We start from the raw sequence: 15,008 nt of genomic DNA on the forward strand, positions 1-15,008 counted from the left end.
CATTAGATGGGGCAGATCTATATAAGGCCCAGCTCTATACAAGACACCAGATCCAGGAGGGAGCCAGTCATTGTCTGAAACTTCTATAACCTTGCTCTGGATGGAGCAGAGCAAGGCCTCAAACCGTTTCAAAACTGTTCTAGCAAGCACTGAAGGAATGCATAGGGTCACCGCAGACCCAAGCACGCTGGAGGCTTGCTACCCTCATTCACCCAAATCCCCCACACTCAAGGAATCTGGCAGCCCACTCTCACTAAGCACCAGTCCCTGCTGGAGGCTGTGGGAAGAGAACAGAGTTCAATTAGGCACCTGAGCTTGGTTCCAGGAGCCCAGAGCTACTGATGACTCTCAGGGAAAGATCATTTCTGGCTAAGGAAGAAGGGAAGGTGTCTTGGAAGAGATAAACTTACTAAATTATTAAATAGATCAGACAACACGAACTAAACTTCCACATTATTCTATGACACTACAATTCTAGCATGGCTCTTCACTGTGACCAGAAACATCCTTATTTATCATCATGTAGTTAATATAAATGCAGCCTTTTCCCCTTTATTTTTCTGTCATGTATCTTTTTTTTTTTTTTTTTTTTTTTGACACAGTGTCTCGCTCTGTCGCCCAGGCTGGAGTGCAGTGGCCGGATCTCAGCTCACTGCAAGCTCCGCCTCCCAGGTTTACGCCATTCTCCTGCCTCAGCCTCCCGAGTAGCTGGGACTGCAGGTGCCCGCCACCTCGCCCGGCTAGTTTTTTGTATTTTTTAGTAGAGACGGGGTTTCACGGGGTTAGCCAGGATGGTCTCGATCTCCTGACCTCGTGATCCGCCCGTCTCGGCCTCCCAAAGTGCTGGTATTACAGGCTTGAGCCACCGCGCCCGGCCTCTGTCATGTATCTTACGGCTCAGAAATCACTTCTGAACGAGTAAGTAAGACAGGACACATGAAGTAGATTTCATTTTCCCCATGAAATAATGGTTCAGAGAAAACGCAGGCCTAGTTCCAGGAAGGCAGAGTTGGGGTCTTTGCAACGTGATTTACCGGGGCATCTTGCGAAACAGTTGCTGTGACAGTAAGCTCTTCCACTTTGAGACCATCACCTCAGCCAAGGCTCCCACCTAGAAGGGAACAAATGTAGTTAGCTCCAGCTTGTGCCTCTGAACCATTATTCAGCTCTAGCTCCATGCAACGCCTGGCCCACTCTACAGCCTCTCTTGAGGCAGGTCTACACACCACCCCATGCCTTCCGGTGAGGTCCCTCCAGACCACACGTCTCATACCGCCCACTGGGGTCCACCCACGTCATGCAGGAGAAGCCCCATTTCTCTGCTGAAAGAGAAGCACGAGGTTACTTATCACGTAACCCCCGAGTCTCCTCCGGGGAAAATGTTCCGAACGCGCTCAACCCCGTCTTGCGAGGAAGTAGCACGTGTAGTGAAGGCTTGGGCTCCAAGAACTACTGGTGCCCCCACTCACTGCGGCCCAGCCTCCCACGCCGCCCGCCACTCAACCCGATCCCCCACGACCCCTACCTGGGCTCAGGAATGGTCAGGCAACACGTGAGGCCCAGGATTGCGGTGGATGACTATGCTGCAGAAGACCGCGCCGCGGCGAGTACGGAGTATGGAGTACAGACGCCGCCAGCCAAGACTGACGCCGCGCGCTGCGCCGCGCACCTCGACGTCACCGCATAGTCCCGCCCCGAAGCCGTGCGCGGCCCGGGCCACAGCGTTTGGGGCAGATTACGTCACGCTGCCGCGGGCGGTCGCTTGGTGGGGTGCGGTGGGCCGTAGACTTTAGGGTCCTGGGGCTCGACCGCGCTGCGTCCTGAGGCGTCAGCGGAGTCTCTGGACCGCCCTCTGTTATCCTCCTTTAGTGACCAGAAGACTGGAGTTACGTAATCTGCCCCTGCCGCTGAAAGGACGGAGGTCTGACTCCGTGGCCTGGAGGGGCGCATTGAGCCCCTAATGGGTGGTGCCTTCCTGATGCGGCCGTACAGGAAGGGCCGGGCGGAATCCAAGCACGAAGTGGATGTGGAGCCTTGGGAATGAACAGGAGCCTGCCGGTGGGAAAGATCATGCAGGTGGAAGGGCAAATACAAACTATACATAGGGGGCCGGGCGCGGTGGCTCAAGCCTGTAATCCCAGCACTTTGGGAGGCCGAGACGGGCGGATCACAAGGTCAGGAGATCGAGACCATCCTGGCTAACACGGTGAAACCCCGTCTCTACTAAAAAATACAAAAACCTAGCCGGGCGAGGTGGCGGGCGCCTGTAGTCCCAGCTACTCAGGAGGCTGAGGCAGGAGAATGGCGTGAACCCGGGAGGCGGAGCTTGCAGTGAGCTGAGATCCGGCCACTGCACTCCAGGCTGGGTGACAAAGCAAGACTCTGTCTCAACAAAAAAAAAAAAAAAACAAAAAAACAAAAAACAATTATACATAGGGTTTAATTTTCCCTGCGGAAAATAAGGGACGAGAAACCATCCCCCCTCCCCTCCCTTTTTCTTTCAAAATTTCAGCATCTCTCCTTTCCAAATGTACTCAAGTCTTTTTCTTCTATGGCTAGGTTCAACTCAGGAGTGTTTCTTGGGAGCCATCTCCTTGAAGTGTAATTGTTGGCCGGGTGCGGTGACTCACGCCTGCAATCCCAACACTTTGGGAGGCCGAGGCGGGCGGATTACAAGGTCAAGAGATCGAGACCATCTTGGCCAACATGGTGAAACCCTGTCCCTACTAAAAGTACAAAAATTAGCTGGGCATGGTGAAGCGTGCCTGTAGTCCCAGCTACTCAGGAGGCTGAGGCAGGAGAATCGCTTGAACCCGGGAGACGGAGGTTGCAATGAGCCGAGATCGCGCCACTGCACTCCAGCCTGGAGACAGAGCGAGACTCCGTTTCAAAAACAAACAAACGAAAAGAAAAGGAAAGAAAGAAATGTAATTGTTAAGGGACGAAAGGGCCCAGAGTCCGGTTTCTTTTTTTTTTTTTTTTTTGAGGCGGAGTCTCGCTCTGTCGCCCAGGCTGGAGTGCAGTGGCGCGATCTCGGCTCACTGCAAGCTCCGCCTCCCGGGTTCCCGCCATTCTCCTGCCTCAGCCTCCCGAGTAGCTGGGACTACAGGCGCCGCCACCACGCCTGGCTAATTTTTTTGTACTTTTAGTGGAGACGGGGTTTCATTGTGTTAGCCAGGATGGTCTCGATCTCCTGACCTCGTGATCCACCCGCCTCGGCCTCCCAAAGTGCTGGGATTACAGGCTTGAGCCACCGCGCCCGGCAAGAAAAGAAAAGGAAAGAAAGAAATGTAATTGTTAAGGGACGAAAGGGCCCAGAGTCCGGTTTCTTAGGAGGACAAAGCCTTAACTTGTCCCCTGACTCCAAATTGCAAAACCTACATAATGCGATGGGCTATCTCTACTTAGCTGTATACAAAAAGTGAGTTTCTGTCTTTGTGTTGCCTTTAGCAGGTTGCATGTGATGTACAGCATCACAATCTGGTTTAATACTTATTCAATAATGGTTTTCTGTCTCTTCTACGTTTGTGGAGAGGTTTCATGGGTTGGGAGGAAACTGCCGTCCATCCCCCACCCACCCCCAAGCAGAGGAAAGCACATTGAAAGGTCCTGAAATTGGGAAGGACATGGTTTGCTGGTGATACAGCTAAGTATTACAGTTTGTAGTGTTCTGGAAGGGTCTCAATGAGGAGCGGGAGATAAGGACTATGTGTTCAAGGGTCTTGAATGTTCAGGCTAGAAAAGTGAGAACGTGGTTCTGTAAGTAAAAGCAGAGTAGTGCTTGAAACTTGTATTTTACGTATAGCACCTACTAAATACATTCAATCACCTTACAGTATACAAATTCCATACTTCACTAAATGTCAAAACCCTAACGGACAGATAAGGCAGAACTATTACTTCCAGATTACTAACATGGAAACTAAGGCTCACCCAAACAAGTTAAGTGGTTTGTTCAAGACCTCCTACAACAGCCAGGGCCTGGTGCAGATTGTCCTAGTACAGGATTTTCTGGGGTGTCCATTCTGCCACTCCGCTATGAGATTGTAATGGCCCAACAGGTTCACATTGCCTGCTGCCTAGGCTGAACCCATTTATCAAGACAGGGGAATTGCAATAGAGAAAGAATAATTCATGCAGAGCCAGCTGTGCGGGAAACTGGGACTTCTTTTCTTACTCAAATCAGTCTCCCCAAGCATTTGGAGGTCACACTTTTTAAGGATAATTTGGAGGGTGGGCGGCAGCCAATGAGTCAGGAGTGCTGATTGATTGGGTCAGAGATGAAATCATAGGGAGTTGAAGCTGTCTTGTGCTTGACTCAGTTCCTGGGTAGGGGCCACAAGATCTGATGAGCCAGTTTATTGATCTGGGTGGTGCCAGCTGATCCATCCAGTGCAAGGTCTGCAAAATATCTCAAGCACTGATCTTAGACTTTAGTGATGTTATCCCCAGGAGCAATTTGGGGAGGGTCAGAATCTTGTAGCCTACAGCTGCATGATTCCTAAACCATAATTTCTAATCTTTTGGCTAATTTGTTACCCCTACAAAGGCAGTCTGGTCCCCAGGCAAGATTGGGGTTTGTTTTGGCAAAGGGCTATTATTGTCTTTCTTTTAAACTATAAGTTTTTCCCAAAGTTAGTTCAGCCTACACTCAGGAATGAACAAGGACAGCTTGGAAGTTAGAAACAAGATGGAGTTGATTCGGTCAGATCCCTGTCACTGTTTCAGTTATAATTTTGCAATGGTGGTTTCAAGATGAAAGAGAACTGGGAAAGTAAATAGTTACGAAGGGCCAGAGAATGTGTGTTACTGAAGAAAGTGGGCTCACCTAAGGAACTGAAAGAGAAGTGCTTTTTAACAGAGTGATAACCCCAAAAAATTCACTAGAGAAGAGGGGATGCGGCTGGGCGTGGTGGCTCACGCCTGTAATCCCAGCACTTTGGGAGGCTGAGGTGGGAGGATCACTTGAGGTCAGGAGTTCAAGACCAACCTGGCCAACATGGTGAAACCCCTTCTCTACTAAAAATACAAAAAATAGCCGGGTGTGGTAGTGCATGTCTCTCAGGAGGCTGAGACAGGGGAATCGCTTGAACTCAGGAGGCGGAGGTGGCAGTGAGCCGAGATGGCACCACTGTATTCCAGCCTGGGTGACAGAGTGAGACTCCGGCTCAGAAACAACCAAAAAAGAGCCAGGCGTGGTGGCTCATGCCTGTAATCCCAACAGTTTGGGAGGCCAAGGCTGGTGGTTCACCTGAGGTCAGGAGTTCAAGAGCAGGGTGACCAACATGGTGAAACCCCATCTGTACTAAAAATACAAAAAATTAGCAGGGTGTGGTGGCACACACCTATGATCCCAGCTACTTGGGAGGCTGAGGCAGGTGAATTGCTTGAACCCGGGAGGCGGAGTTGCAGTGAGCCGAGATTGTGCCATTGCACTCCAGCCTGGGCAACAGAGCGAGACTCTGTCTCAGAAAGAAAAGAGAAGGGGAGATGCTTACTTATTATCAAAGTAATTAGAGGCCAGACGTGGTGGCCTGTAATCCCAGCACTTCAGGAGGCCAAGAAAGGAGGATCGCTTTAGCCCAGGAGTTCAAGACCAGCTTGAGCAACATCACAAAACCCGTCTCTACAAAAAGCTTAAAAAATTAGCCAGTCATGGTGGTGTCCGCTGATAGTGCCAGCTGCTCAGGAGGCTGAGGTGGTGGGTAGATCACTTGAGCCCCAGAGGTTGAGGCCGCAATGAGCTGTGATCGTGGCAATGCATTCCAGCTTAGGTGACAGACCAAGATCCCGTCTCAAAAACAAAAACAAAAACAAAACAAAAAAACAAAAAAAACTAATTAGAAAGGATGCTAACACAAAAATCACATAATCAGTTTAATTGTGATTATGCTGGGAAACTACATGAGACTGGCACAAAGAGAGAAACATGACAGCAGTATGTTAACTGCTTATCAGAATACTAAAAATAACTTTCTTCAAACCCACATCTCAAATGAGTAATTCCATTGTTCTTCCAGGCCAAGTAGTGACGCAGGATATTTTTCTTTAGTTCAGCTAAAATCTGGGTTCTTGTTTCCCAATCAGGAAAAATTAGGCACATGGACACGTTGAAGAGTCAGAATTTATTAAGTGAAAAGAAAGCCCTTAGCAAAGAGGCAGTCCTGCCAACAGTCTCCCACTCCACAGATTGAATACCAGGCCACCACACCGGAGCTGAAGAGGTCCGGCTCCTCCCCTGCATAAAGCGTGAATACCTGGTGGCTCCACCCCATTCCCCCAGTGCACACGTGGGCCCCTAGTCTGAGCCACTCCACACTGATTTATTTCCCTTACTACACATATGTTAAGGGATGGAATTTTTCACCATAGGCATGTTTAGGCAAGCCCCCTGCACATAATGACCTGGATGGCATTTGGCTGTCTCCTTTCTCTATCAGTAGCATATTTAGGGGAGGAAAGATGAATTTTCTTGCTACTCTTCTAAATTCTCAGCTAGAGCCCTTGTAACAAAAGATAGATTTTTTTTTTTTTTTTGAGACAGGATCTCACTGTGTCTCCCAGGCTAGAGCACAGTGGTGCTATCATGGCTCACTGCAACCTCCACACCCCCAGGATCAAGTGATCCTCCCACCTCAGCCTCCCAAATAGCTGGGACCACAGGAGCTTGCCACCACACCTGGCTATTTATTTATTTATTTGTTTATTTTTCTGAGACAGAGTCTTGCTCTGTCGCCCAGGCTGGAGTGCAGTGGCATGATCTCGGCTCACTGCAACTTCTGCCTCCCAGGTTCATGCAATTCTCCTGCCTCAGCCACCTAAGTAGCTAGGATTACAGGCACCCATCACCATGCCTGGTTAATTTTTGTATTTTTAGTTGAGGCAGGGTTTCACCATCTTGGCCAGGCTGGTCTTGAACTCTTGACCTCGTGATCCACCTGCCTCAGCTTCCCAAAGTGCTGAGATTACAAGCGTGAGCCACTGCACCTCGCCCTAATTTTTTAATTTTTTATTTTGTAGAGACGGGGTCCTGTCCTGTTGCCCAGGCTGATCTCCAGCTCCTGGGTTCAAGCAATCCTCTTGCCTCGGCCTCCCACAATGTTGGGATTACAGGCGGGAGCCACCATGCCCAGCCCAAAAGATTAACAAGAGAAAAACAAATGGAGCTATATTAACATGTATACTTTGCATATACCTGTGAGATGCCCAAGAAAATGAGTACTTCTCAAAGGAGTGGCTTAGAATTTAGGTTTAAGTACCATCTTCAGCTAAAAACAAGGGAGTGAGGAAGGCCAGTTTTGGGAAAAAGACCCGAAGAAGCACAGAAAACAAGTTGCTGCCTTCTCCATTGATAAGGGTCTCTGGTGATTTAGAGTCATCTTTCTCTTCCTGGTACAGAGAGGGAGACACCCTTATGAAGAGTGTAAGCGATTTCTTCTAAGACTAAATGTATCTTTCAAAGGGGTAGCTTATGCTGTTTTCATAGCTTCTGTTTCTCAAAATTATCAGCTCAAAATAATCCTCATGCCAACGAGGCATATTTTGGGGTGGCATATTCTGGTCTCCTACAGATGTATGCCTGAAAAGAAAATTAGCAATTTGGCTCTAGAAGAATAAACAGTGTTAGCTAATGAGATGTCAAAGTGGAACTTGCAAGGTTGCTTCCGTTGGGGGCCACACAGTGTGGCTGTATTTCTGAGGGGTCATTCTGATCCAGAGTTGATTTGGTCCTTCATGATTTATAGGCCTGGAAACTGGATATTAAAATTCACTGATAATTCACTCTAATCAACTCTAAAGTGTCTTTCCTTCACTAATGAAGTCTATATGGTTTTATCACATGCACAACAGTCGAAGTGTTGCATGTCATACGTCAAAGAATAACTCAAGAGAAGGCCAGGCATGGTGGTTCACACCTGTAATCCCAACACTTTGGGATGCCAAAGTGGGTGGATCACAAATGGGGTCAGGAGTTTGAGACCAGCCAGGCCAATATGGTGAAACCTGTCTCTACGAAAAACACAAAAATTAGCTGGGCGTGGTGGCACGTACCTGTAGTCCCAGCTACTTGGGAGGCTGAGGCAGAAGAATCGCTTGAACCCAGGAGGTGGAGGTTGCAGTGAGCCAAGATTGTGCTACTGCACTCCAGGCTGGGCCACAGAGCAAGACTATGTCTCAAAAAAAAAAAAAAAAAAAAAAAAAAAAGAATAACTCAGAGACATCTAGTTAGTTATTTGCAAGTCAGTTAGTTCTCATATGAGGGAGACAATTGATAGACTCAAGGACAGATGACTGAGAGGCACAATAAGAAAAAAACTGCAGTCAGCTTCAAGAACAGTGAAAAGATTCACTTAAAAAAATTGGCTGGTTGGTTGGCCACAGTGGCTCACACCTGTGATCACGATACTCTAGGAGGCTGAGGCTGCTGGATCACCTGAGGTCAGGAGTTCGAGACCAACCTGGCCAACATGGTGAAACCCTGTCTCTACTAAAAATACAAAAATTGGCTGGGTGTGGTGGCACATGCCTGTAATCCCAGCTACTCGGGAAGCTGAGGCAGGAGTTGCTTGAACCCAGGAGGTGGAGGTTGCGGTGAGCTAAGATCACACCACTGCACTCCAGCCTAGGTGACAGAGCAAGACTCGTGTCTCAAAAAAAAAAAAAAAAAAAAAAAGCTCATGCCTGTTTTAGCACTTTGGAAGGCCAAGACACATAGATTGCTTGAGTCTATGCATTCAAGACCAGCCTGGGCAACATGGCGAAACTCTGTCTCTACAAAATACAAAAATTAGCCAGTGTGGTGGCGTGCATCTGTAGTCCCAGCTACTTGGGAGGCTGAGGTGGGAGGATAGCTGGAGCCTGGGAGGTTGAGGGTGCAGTGAGTCGAGATGGTTCCACTACATTCTAGCCTGGGTGACAGAGTGAGACCCTTTCTCAAAAAAAAAAAAAAAAAAAAAAAAAAAAAAATTGGCCGAAATCTAGCAAAAATGCAAATCTGGGAACACTGTCTTTGAATAGGCCAATTAAGTGTAAATTTTCAGTGTTTAGGGGCTTTCTGAAAACTCAAGGGCCTAGCTAGGAAGCATCTATGCGAAGCTATGTTCAGGTAATGTTGCCAGTGCCTCTCCACCTCAGTCTGGCTCGGTGTACATAATTTCCCTTATTAGAGTTTCTCTCAGATACAAGGAGGAATCCCACACAGTCCGTACCTCCAAAGGAGCTTATTCTGGTAGAGGAAATGTCCTAAACATGGTTAACTCTAGCATCACAGACATACAGATAAGGTTACCTGGAAACTGGAGGAGGGAAAAATTGCATCCAGAAATGTAGTGAAAGATGTGATTATTGAGCTGGGTCACAAAGCTCAACAGCCAAATTCACCAGCAATCTAAAAGACTTGGGTTTAAGCCAGGTGTGGTGGCTCACACCTGTAATCCCAGCACTTTGGGAGGCTGAAGCAGGCAGATCACAAGGTCAAGAGATCGAGACCATCCTGGCCAATATGGTGAAACCCCGTCTCTACTAAAATACAAAAATTAGCTGGGCAGAAAGATTTGGGTTTACTAACCTACCATGACCAGGGAGAGCACCCCAGAGGAAGAAGGGCTACTTCTCATTATGAGGGGCTAGGAAGGGGATTTTGTAAGGTTTGGGCTGGCACTGAGTAATTCTGAAGAGGGGAGAAGGGGAAGTGAGTATCATGGTTATAAAGTTGCTTTCATGAAGTGTGGGCAGTTTAGTAATTGGGTACCTCAGTCGCTTTTGTTCAAGATGTAGGAGCTACAAAACAGCTGGGGAGGTTATTGATAAGCAAGCAGTAATCAGAAGTAGGTGGCTGTTAGGACATTTTACAGCCAAGGTGTGACCTGGAGAGAAAGAAAAGATTGTTTTACATTATAATGGTCTCATTGGTGTCAGTTATGAGAGACTGAATATACAAATAGACAATGGCTGGACCATTTGTACTACTAGAACTCTGACCTACAACCTGCAGCAACCTCCTCAGGAAACCAATTTGTTATCTGCAGCAACCAGCCCAGGAAACAAGCCTGCTATAAGTCATACTTCCAGGAAGCCAGGTGTTATCTCTAGTGACAATCCAGGAGTAACTTTTGTAACAGCCCCAAAAGGCCAGGACTTAATTAGTAACTGGCACCCTTTCTCTCACCAGGTACAAAAATCAACTCAAAATGGATTAAAGACTTAAACATAAAACCTGAAACTACAAAACTACTAGAAGAAAACATAGGGGAAATGCTTCAAGACATTGATCCAGGCAAAGATTTTATGGCTAAAATTTCAAAAGCATAGGCAACAAAACCAAAAATAGACAAATGGGGCTATATTAAGTGAAACTAAAAAACTTCTTCACAGCAATGGAAACAATCAACTGAGTGAAAAGACAACCTGTAGAATGGGAGAAAATGTTTGCAAACTATTTATTTGGCAAGGGACTAATATCCAGAATATACAAGGAACTCAAACAACTTGACAGCAAAAAACCACAAATAATCCCATGAAAAAGTGGACGAAGAATCTGTATAGACATTTCTCAAAAGAAGATGTACAAATGACCAACAGGTATATATAAAAAAATACTCAATATCATAATCATCAGGGAAATGCAAATCAAAACCACAATGAGATACTGTTTCACCGCATTTAGAATGGCTATTATCAAAAAGGCAAAAAATAAGAGTTGAGCATGGTGGCGCACCTGCAGTCCCAGCTACTTAGGAGGCTGAGGTGGGAGGATCCATTGAGCCCAGGAGTTCAAGGCTGCAGTGAGCTATGATCACACCACTGCACTCCAGCCTGGGTAACAGAGGGAAACCCTGTTTCTAAAAAAATAATAATAAATAAACAAAAGACAGAAAATAAGGCTGGGCATGGTGGCTCAAGCCTATAATCCCAGCACTTCGGGAGGCTGAGGCATGAGGATTGAGACCAGCCTGGGCAACATAGAGACCTCATCTCTACAAAAAGTAAAAAAAAATAGCCAGGTGTGATAGCAGGCACCTGTGGTTCCAGCTACTGGGGAGGCTGAGGTGGGAGGATCTCTTGAGTCTGTGAGATCAAGGCTGCAGTGAGCAGTTGGCATACCACTGCACTCCAGCCTGGGTGACAGAGTAAGACCCCATGTCAAAAAAAAAGTTAGTATATATACACAATAGAATACTATTTGGCCATAGGAAAAAAAATGAAAATGTCATTTGCAGCGACAAATAGAGCTAGAGGTCATTATGTAAGCCTGTAATCCCAATACTTGGGAGGCTGAGGTGGGAGGATGGCTTGAACTTAGGAGTTGGAGACCAGCCTGGGCAACATAGTGACCTCATCCCCATACATTTTTTTTAAGACAAAAAAACAAAGACAAGTATTGCATTTACTCACTCATATGTGGGAACTAAACAACTGTTCATCTCACTGAGATGGAGACTGGGATGGTCGACACCAGAGGCTGGGAAGGGTGTGTGTTGGGGGAAAGTAGGGGGCTGAAGAGAGGTTGGTCAGTGTGCACAAACATACAGCTAAATAGAAGGAATAATTTCTAATGTGTGGTATGTGTGTGTGAGACAGATCTTGTTTGTTGCCCAGGCTGGAGTGCAGTGGTGCAATGACAGCTCACTGCAGCCTCGACCTCCTGGGCTCAAGGACCCTACTTCAGCCCCCTGAGTAGCTGGGACCACAGGTGCACACCACTATGCCCAGCTAATTGTTGTATTTTTTGTAGAAACAGGATCTCACTGTATTGCCCAGGCTGGTCTCCAACTCCTGGGTTCAAGTGATCTTCCCAGCTTAGCCTCTCCAAGTGCTAGGATTACAGGTTTGAGCCACTGCACCCAGCCTAAATTCTAATGTTCCATAGCAGAATAAGGTGACTATAGTTAACAACAATGTACGGTATATTTCAAAATAGCTGAGATTTGAAATGTCCCCAACACAAAGAAATAAGTGTTCAGGTGATGAATATCCTAAATACCCTGATTTTATTATTACACATCATATGCATGTATCAAAATATCACATGCATTTTGGCCAGGTGCAGTGGCTCATGCCTGTAATCCCAGCAGTTTGGGAGGCTGAGTTGGGCAGATCACATGAGGCCAGGAGTTCAAGACCAGCCTGGGCAACATGGTGAAACCCTGTCTCTACTAAAAATACACAAATTAGCTGGGCGTGGTAATGGGCGCCTGTAATTCCAGCTACTCCAGAGGCAGGAGAATCGCTTGAAACCGGGGGGTGGATGTTGCAGTGAGTTGAGACTGTGCCACTGCACTACAGCCTGGACAACAGAGTAAGACTCCATCTCAAAAAAACAAACAAAAAAAATTTGCCTGGTGTGGTGGTGCATGCCTGTAATTCCAGCTACTTGGGAAGCTGAGGCAGGAGAATTGCTTGAACCTGGGAGGCAGAGGTTGCAGTGAGCTGAAATTATGCCACTGCACTCCAGCCTGGGTGACAGTGAGAGTCCATCTCACACACACACAAAAATCACATGTACCTCATAAATATATACAATTATTATGTGTTAGCTGGGTGCAATGGCTCATGCTTATAATTCCAGCATGTTGGGAGGCCGAGGAGGGAGGATCGCTTGAGCCTAGGAGTTTGAGACCAGCCTGGGCAACATAGTGTGACCTTGTCTCAACAAAAATATACTAAAATTAGCTAGGCTTGGTGATGTGTGCTTGTAGTCCCAGCTACTTGGGAGGCTGAGGTGGGAGGATTGCTTGAGCCCAAGAGGTTGAGGCTTCAGTGAGCCATGACTGCATCACTGCACTCTAGCCTGAAGGACAGAGTGAGACCTTGTCTCTAAAAATACAAAAGAAACAAAAAATCATTTGTCAATAAAAAAAATAACTGGCAGCTTTCCTAGTTTTCGGCCCTGCTTCCAACTTAGGACCAACCAGAGAAAGACAAATATGTGCCCCTAACCAATCACTTGGGATGCCCTGCTTCTTGCTTCCCCAGGCCAACAGCCTCAAATGAGGACATCCCTGGTGGCTTCCCTTTTTTCACTATAAAGCTTACCCAGTCCTCTGCCTGACATTGAGTCTCATCCAAATACAAATGATGGTGACTGATTCCCTTGTTATAGCAAGCTCCGAATTAGCAGCATTTTTGCTTTTCTCATTTTATTGTCTTTATTCCCAGTTATCACCATCTGATCATTAGCCGGTAGATTTTTACTTGAAGCATGAACCCATGTATGCAAAGACAGGGCAAAGGTATTCTGATGGATAAGAACAGCCTGAGGAAGTCAGCACATCCAGAGTTAGGCTAAGTGAAGTTTTAGTCGTGTTGTTTACTGTATTATGGAGTGGTAAATATGCATTTGTGGAAGACTGTGGAAGACTTTAAATATTAGGTCCTTGTTCCGTGAATGGTGGGAGAATAATGACAACCAGATGCACCACATCATTTTCGTGTGTAAATGTGGCAAGCTGGATTATTGCAGAAGGCAGATTGAAAGGGTGTTTCCACTATCTCTGCTTCATCTTGCAAAGAAAGGAATACTCATGCCTTTGGAGAAGTCTAGAGACCAAGTATTTCTTTTGTATCAGTATAAAATAGGCCCAGTCAGGAGACAGAAACACAGTAAAGAAAAGTTTAATATAAATAATTATTAGGCCAGACGTGGTGGCTCACACCTGTAATACTAGCACTTGGGGAGGCTGAGGTGGGCAGATCATGAAATTGGGAGTTCGAGACCAGCCTGGCCAACGTGGTGAAACCCTGTCTCTACTAAAAACACAAAAATTGGCTGGGCATGGTGGTGGGCAGCTGTAATCCCAACTACTCGGGAGGCTGAGGCAGGAGATTTGCTTGAACCCGGACCGGAGGTTGCAGTGAGCTGAGATCGCACCACTGCACTCCAGCCTGGGTGACAGAGCAAGACTCTGTCTTGGGGGAAAAAAAAAAAGAATTATTAGGGGTTGGGCACGGTGGCTCACATGTGTAATCCCTGCACTTTGGGAGGCTGAGGCAGGCAGGTCACTTGAGGTCAGGAGTTGGAGACCAACCTGGGCAACATGGTGAAACCCCATCTCTACTAAAAATACAAAAATTAGCCAGGTGTGGTGGCACGTGCCTGTAATCCCATCTACTTGGGAGGCTGAGGCAGGAGAATCGCTTGAACCTGTTGTTAGGCCTCTGAGCCCAAGCTGAGCCATCATATCCCCAGTGACCTGCACGTATATATCCAGATGGCCTGAAGCAACTGAAGATCCACAGAAGTGAAAATAGCTTAACTGATGACATTCCACCTTTGTGATTTGTTTCTGCCCCACCCTAACTGATCAATGTTCTTTATAATCTCCCCCACCCTTAAGAAGTTTCTTTGTAATTCTCCCCACCCTTGATAATGTACTTTGTAAGATCCACCCCCTGCCCCCAAAACATTGCTTCTAACTCCACCGCCTATCCCAAAACCTGTAAGAACTCATGGTAATCCCACCACCCTTGCTGACTCTCTTTTCGGACTCAGTCCACCTGCACCGAGGTGAAATAAACAGCCATGTTGCTCACACAAAGCCTGTTTGGTGGTCCCTTCACACGGACACGTGTAACACTTGGATGGCGGAGGTTGCAGTGAGCCAAGATGGCTCTACTGCACTCCAGCCTGAGCGACAGAGGGAGACTCCGTCTCAAAAAAAAAGAAAAAAAAAAAAAAGGAATTATTAGGTATACCAGTGGATTGGAGTAACAAGGAATTAGAGGAGACAAGAATAGACCAGGCACGGTGGCCTGTAATCTGAGCACTTTGGGAGGCTGAGGTAAGGGGATTGCTTGAGCCTAGGAATTCGAGACCAGCCTTGGCAACATGGCAAGACCCAGTCTCTATCAAAAATACAAAAATTAGTCTCTATCAGAAACACAAAAAATGTGGTGGCACATATCTGTAGTCCTAGTTACTTGGGAGGTTGAGGTGGGAGGATCATCCAAGCCCGTAAGTTTGAGGCTGTAGTAAGCTGAGATCATACCACCACACTCCAGCCTGGGTG

The 15,008-nt window shown here is 46.9% G+C and overlaps 2 protein-coding genes and 1 non-coding gene across 3 annotated transcripts in view; 1 reads left to right on the forward strand and 2 right to left on the reverse strand.

Annotated features, from left to right (window-relative positions):
* LOC126950191 (histone H2A.V) overlaps positions 1-15,008 on the reverse strand; it is a 222,207-nt gene that overhangs the window by 140,838 nt on the left and 66,361 nt on the right. The window lies entirely within an intron of this gene.
* Positions 1-15,008, forward strand: part of CCM2 (CCM2 scaffold protein) — a 154,047-nt gene that overhangs the window by 62,129 nt on the left and 76,910 nt on the right. The window lies entirely within an intron of this gene.
* On the reverse strand, positions 69-201 carry LOC126951841 (small nucleolar RNA SNORA9). The gene has a single exon (XR_007724688.1). It is a non-coding gene; the product is annotated as a small nucleolar RNA SNORA9 (small nucleolar RNA).

Source organism: Macaca thibetana, chromosome 3 (assembly GCF_024542745.1).
Source record: "Macaca thibetana thibetana isolate TM-01 chromosome 3, ASM2454274v1, whole genome shotgun sequence".
Taxonomy (NCBI): Eukaryota; Metazoa; Chordata; class Mammalia; order Primates; family Cercopithecidae; genus Macaca; species Macaca thibetana.